Below are 6,228 nucleotides of genomic sequence, written 5' to 3' on the forward strand. Positions count from 1 at the left end.
ACTAACTAGATATCATTGCCAACAGCGAGTGGCTTTGACGGTCATCATCAAAGCCACATAGGGCAAGAGCGTTTGCAATTGTGCCCTCCTATTCATGTCTTTTCAGTGTTATTTTCAAGTATCAGTGAGCATCACTTCTATTTGATATTTGCATCTTTTGTAGTTCTAATAGTTTGTAGATAATCATTAATTCACTGAAAACTTGCCCTAGCCATACTTGTTTATTATGAGTACACTGATAAAATGGAAAGGCGCCTCAATAGCGTCCATCTTTTTTTTTCTAAAGCCTATAGGGATCTCTTCTTCCACGAGATCGATCGTCCGCCACCGTTGCCCCCTGGTGATTGGCTGATTTTGAATGTTTTGGTAATTTGTTCGAACTTAAAATCAACATGCATGGAACTGAAACTCAAAAGATGGAAGAATCCTTTATTGTAGAACACTCTGAATAATTGCTCGGAGACGGCGATGCTAGAGTGAGTTTCTAACTACAGCTAGCGAACCATCGGCGGGCCTACGTGTGGAGCTGGAGCGAGCAGGGGCTGAGGCGATGGTGCACTGGCGAAGGCGTGGGGGCAGATGTCGAGGCATGCTTTGTGTTCCAAGTAGCATGGCCAATTGGGCAGTGTTTGGCAGCAGTAGCAAAGCTTCCAGTGAGGTTTACATAATGTTTTCAAGCAGAGAACAATGGTAACCCTGCTTCTCGGGGTGATCTCGCCACCAGTCCATCTCTGATCTGAGTCATCACCTTCACCTGCGGCAAGCGTTCAATGCACCACATCACATATCACATCACATGATGCCTAAAAAGTTTTTCTTTTATCATATATATATATATATATATATATATATATATATATATATATATATATATATATATATTTCCTACTCCCTAGGAGTAGTTACTCCCACCTCCCCATGATTCATTTCACGTACACACGACGTGTAGTGGTGGTATATTGGTTAGCGGGTTCAACTAATAAATCCATTAATTAATTCAATGAATACACAATAATATATAATAAGAAAAAGATCCATTTTTTTAGAGTTGTTTTTGGATCTCAGCCTCGTCACTTATTTGTTGGATCGACCGGCAGCGGCGCTCCGTCTCACCTCGTCACTTATTTGTTGGGTCGACCGGCAGCGGGCGATCCGTAAAATTTGTTGCTGATACACGTAATATTTGTGAAATTTGTTGCTGATACGTAATATTTTTACAAGAACATGAGCTCGTTGTGCATCTGCGTATATACACGCCATACTTGGAAGCCATCATGAAAACCACCGTGAAGCTGGATATCTTTTTTAGATGAATTGTCTGATACTTCTTTCAATACTCTTGTATTACTAGATACTTTTTTAGATTATAGTATCAATTCATACATATGTAGTATGTACATATTATGTTTGCATGAAGTATTTGTTCATAGTCTTATACTGGAAGTATTAGTCCATAGGTATATATGAGTCAGGTATATACACATACTTTATTATTTTTTGTCTATGAAAAAAATACCAGTGTATATGGATATACTCCCAAGTATATAGATATACTAAAATAATCCCCTAAGTATATAGATATACCAAAATAATTTTATGAGTGTATGAATATATAAAAATAATCCCCTTTGTATATAGGTATACTTCCTCCACTAATACTCTGCCAAAACAAGTATATGTATCTATACTCTCCAAGTGCAAAAGTATGCAAATATACTTATTTTTCTAATTAAAGTATGCACTAATACTTTATTCACGCAAATACGTACGTACTTCATATTAACCTGTGTAAGCACTAATTAATATTGTCAAAAAGTTGTACACAAGCATAATATTTTTTCTCCTGTACAAATACCGATAGATAAACACTAAAACAATTGTATATGGAGATACTCCCAACTGATATTGTCACATATGCACTCATATTAAAAAGTATGAACGCATACTCCCTAACATATATACTATACTTGTCTTAGGATATATAGGCATACTCTAATCTTAAAAGTATGAACACATACTATATATACTTACCAAGACCATCTTTATACGTAATAAATAACATTTTTTTATGGCATGTAACCATCACCCGAGATATAGGAGATTAGCTCCCGTGCATGTATGCAGTTTTGAAAAGGTGCGACGTGGAAGCTTGTAGTGTCCGACTATAATGAATCCAGTGCCTAACTGAAACCCGATTAGAAGAGGGAGCAATTACTCCCGGGAGTATAGAAAATGCAATATATATATATATATATATATATATATATATATATATAGAGAGAGAGAGAGAGGATGGATGCGTACGCTTACACTTACACCAGGATGAGGACTGGAGGCATGCCAAGAACACGACGAAGAGAACTGCCCTCAACTTCGCATGATCCATCTGGCCGCTGAACAACCAAAAGTCAGTGAACCAGCACACAAGCCTTTTTTTGGGTGAGGGGGGGGGGGGGGGGGGGATATTAGTTTTGACAGATATCCTGTCTACATTGCACAGCCAATGCCAAATATAGAGCCTGAGGCGATTTAAATTATAGATAAATCTGTTATATAGAGTTGAGAAGCTACAAATTAAACAGGCCGGACACCCCATGAATCTCGTAGTAGTATAATTATTCCATGCTTTAGTTTGGTTTGGATCCCTAGTGTTAATAGTTACTCCCTTCGTCCTATAATATAGTGCATTCTAGCATTTAAATTTTATCCTCAAATATAATACGATTCGGATGACAAAATCTAACTTTATATTAAATACTTTCTATTTATCAATCAAGCACCATTAATTACATTGGCATTTAAAATTTATCATCAAATATAATGCATTCTGGAGGAAAAAATCTAATTTTATATTGCATACTTTCTATTTATCAACCAATCACCATTAATTACATTGATGATAGCATATCTGATTAGGAAATAAAACGAGGATACATGTGTCTTTTATGTTCTTTCTTAATTTATCTTAAATTTTCTAAAATGCAGTAACTATCAAATAATATCTGCTAAATATTAGGTAGCTAATTACTATGTTCCGCAGCGGTATTAGAAGAAGGTCGTTTGATCCCTGATAATAGGATTTTGAATTAGGTAAATGTGCATATAAATAAATCATTTAATCATAAGGAGCTTTTAGAACATCCTAATATGAGGTTGAATTATTAAGCCTATCCTAATAATTAGCATATATTATTAGCTAAAAATTATTCCAAAATTGAATTGCAATCTAAATTAATCATGTATGTTAGATGAAGCTTTCGAATTAAATAAATTAGGTGAAGGGACGGGTAATGACATGAATCTTGTTGGTAACCCCACTTCATATACGTAGTAACATAAAATTCATATACGCTTCTTGTCTCTTGTACCCTACCTATATTTCATATACATACACATAACATCATGTTCATCATGTCCAAATTATCCTAATTAGGCCTTGTTTAGTTCGCAAAATTTTTCAAGATTCCATGTCATATCGAATCTTTGGTCGCATTCACGGAGCATTAAATATAGATAAAAATAAAAACTAGTTGCACAGTTTATCTGTAATTTGTGAGATGAATCTTTTGAGTCTAGTTACTCCATGATTGGACAATATTTGTCAAATAAAAACAAAAGTGCTACAGTAGCCAAAAAGTAAAATTTTTGCAAACTAAACAAGGCCTTAATAAAAGAAAATTATTTTTCAACACATCTATGCATTGCTCTAGCTACGTAGCTAATCATTGGAGCTTCTGAGATAGGGAAGAAAAAAGTCACGTTGCATTTGTCCGTCAACTGAAAAAAAATATAGATGTTGAGAAAACTTTCAACCAGTGCAATATAAGATCTATGTATTATTTATATATCCTACTAATGCACTATCCTATTCATTGCTTGGTCTACCCCATATAACCTCTCATGCTGAGATATATAGCCCCCTTCATGCACCCTAAACAATGTACCTACAAAAACAACTTTATACAAATCAACCATCCAGATTGCTTTACAATCTTCTCTCTCCTTACTCAAATCCGACAATCAAAATCACGTGTATAGTCCTCCTAAGCCCCCTACCATCTGCCTCGCGCAAGGAAACCCATCCACATCACTGCCGCCCTATATATGCCACGATCACGGCACCCGCTCGACACTGGCGCCGCGATTGACGTGCGTGTGATGAGCGCCATTGCCCTTCCTTACCTTCACCATGATACGGACTCCAAGTTCTTATGGCAGAGCACGAGGAGTTTCCTTCACGTCCATCACCAAGACTATAAGTTTGGCTATATGTAAAGAGCAAAATCTCAAAATGAAGCAAATAATCATTTGAAGCTTGGTTTTCTTTAAGTGCAGCCAGCCCTACTTAAAAATAATAACTCATTTTCCCTACCGAAGTCAGTCATTCCGAAGGTTTGTTTACATGACAACCATCGCCCTCGGCCCTTTCATCCATGTAGAGCCGCCGTAGCGCCGTCGCTGAAGGTATTTGGATGCATAGTAGCTAATGAAAAATGCTACTAAGATAACTATTAGTTGCTATTATTTTATTTGGTCCAACTAGTGAAATAATTACTATCAAGAGTCTAACTAATAATTAGCTATTTTGTTAACTGCCACCTGTTAAATCTAAAAGGCATAATTATTAGCAGATAGCTATTATCTATAGAGATCCAAACACGATGCTGTAGAAGTTTAGAACCTGCTTATAGGAGAGGTTGAATTATTAAGCCTCTCCTAATAATTAGCAGCTATTATTAGCTAATAGTTGTTTGGAAATTGAATTGCATCCAAATTATTCATGTACTCCCTCCATACCAGGTTTAAGTGACGTTCTGGGCACCTGTTTAGATTTGGCAAAGCATGGCGTTTTAGCCTCCAAAGAAGTCCGGCGGACTGGAATGCCCCTGCCGTTTCGTTCATCGCACGTGCGCTTGAACGGACGCACGCGTCTCGGTCCCACCCCCAACCGCGCGTCGCCTCGTTCATTGAATCAATGAACGACATGGGATTCGAACCCCTGCCCTCACCCACGCAGACATCGAAACCATCCCAGTAACCAGTAGAGATGAAAGTCTTTCATGTCTAGCAACACCTTCGGCTCCATTTAATAGGGGCTAAACTGGAAGATTAGCCCTTAATTAATGATTCATTGGTAAGCACAATCATATCATAAACGTCATCTAATCCTGGTATAGAGGGAGTATGTTAGATGCAGCTTTCGAAATAAATTAATTTAGGTGAAGGGCTGGGTACAATTGACATGAACCTTTTGGCCATGGAAAACTTCGTAGCTATTATTGTCTTGGATATTCGTGGTTGCTTGTTTCGCCAAAGTGTAGAAGAACCCTATACATGATATTGTGTTGGATTTATATATATTGCTGGCTAAAATTTTAAATGTTTTGGTAAGCAGATCAGCCTTCGAAATTTTATTCAAATCAACCAGTAGGGAACTCAAACTGACAAACAGAATCCCTCTACAGTCAATTAAAATCGGCCGGAGACAGTGCCTTCGGCGCAGCGGCCAGGCGTTGCAGGGGTTGTGCAGCACCGGGGCAGATGTCCCAGCACGGTTGCTGTGTGTAGTAGCAAGGGGCACTGGGCAGCACTAGGCAGCAGTAGCAGGTCTTAAAGTGAGCGCCACAAAAGGTTTTCAAGCATAGTCTAAATCTGAACTTGCTTCCCTCAGTTATCTCTTGGCTGTCCGGCGGCAACCGGCCGTGATCGCCGCCTGTCGATCTCTCTGCGACATCACCTTGGCCTGCAAGCATTCAGTATGTACGCTACTTCACATCATGGCGCCTAAACTTTTCTTTCAGATGTGAAAGTATATTATTATTATTATTATAGGATGAATGTGTACACTTACACATTGCAGGGGAAAGGAAGCATGATGCCAAGAACACGGCGAGGAGAACTACCATCACCTTGTCATCCATCTGGCCCCGAGGACTTTTTTCTTTAATAGTTTCGGCCGATAATGCTGGAGCCGTAGGCAATTTATAGATCAGAAATACAGTTTCAGGTACATGCAGATCGGCTACATATATAAGAATTCCATAGTACTAATACATTGCTCATTATTTCCTGCTTCGACGTGAGGCCACTAGATAAGGTACGCTTTAGATTTCCCTTCGTTTATTGTTACTGAGTTAGAAAAACATTAGATATTTCTGCACCCCAAAACAAAAGTTTCATTCTTTAGGTATATAATCAAATAATGCACCACGTAACAGAGACATGTAT

General features: G+C 38.0%; 1 long non-coding RNA gene across 1 annotated transcript; it reads right to left on the reverse strand.

Moving 5' to 3' along the window:
- LOC110434445 lies at window positions 5,381-5,973 on the reverse strand. The gene is made up of 2 exons (XR_002451942.1): window positions 5,852-5,973; window positions 5,381-5,743 (listed from the first exon to the last, which is right to left on the reverse strand). It is a non-coding gene; the product is annotated as an uncharacterized LOC110434445 (long non-coding RNA).

The sequence above is a fragment of the Sorghum bicolor genome, chromosome 4 (assembly GCF_000003195.3).
Source record: "Sorghum bicolor cultivar BTx623 chromosome 4, Sorghum_bicolor_NCBIv3, whole genome shotgun sequence".
Taxonomy (NCBI): Eukaryota; Viridiplantae; Streptophyta; class Magnoliopsida; order Poales; family Poaceae; genus Sorghum; species Sorghum bicolor.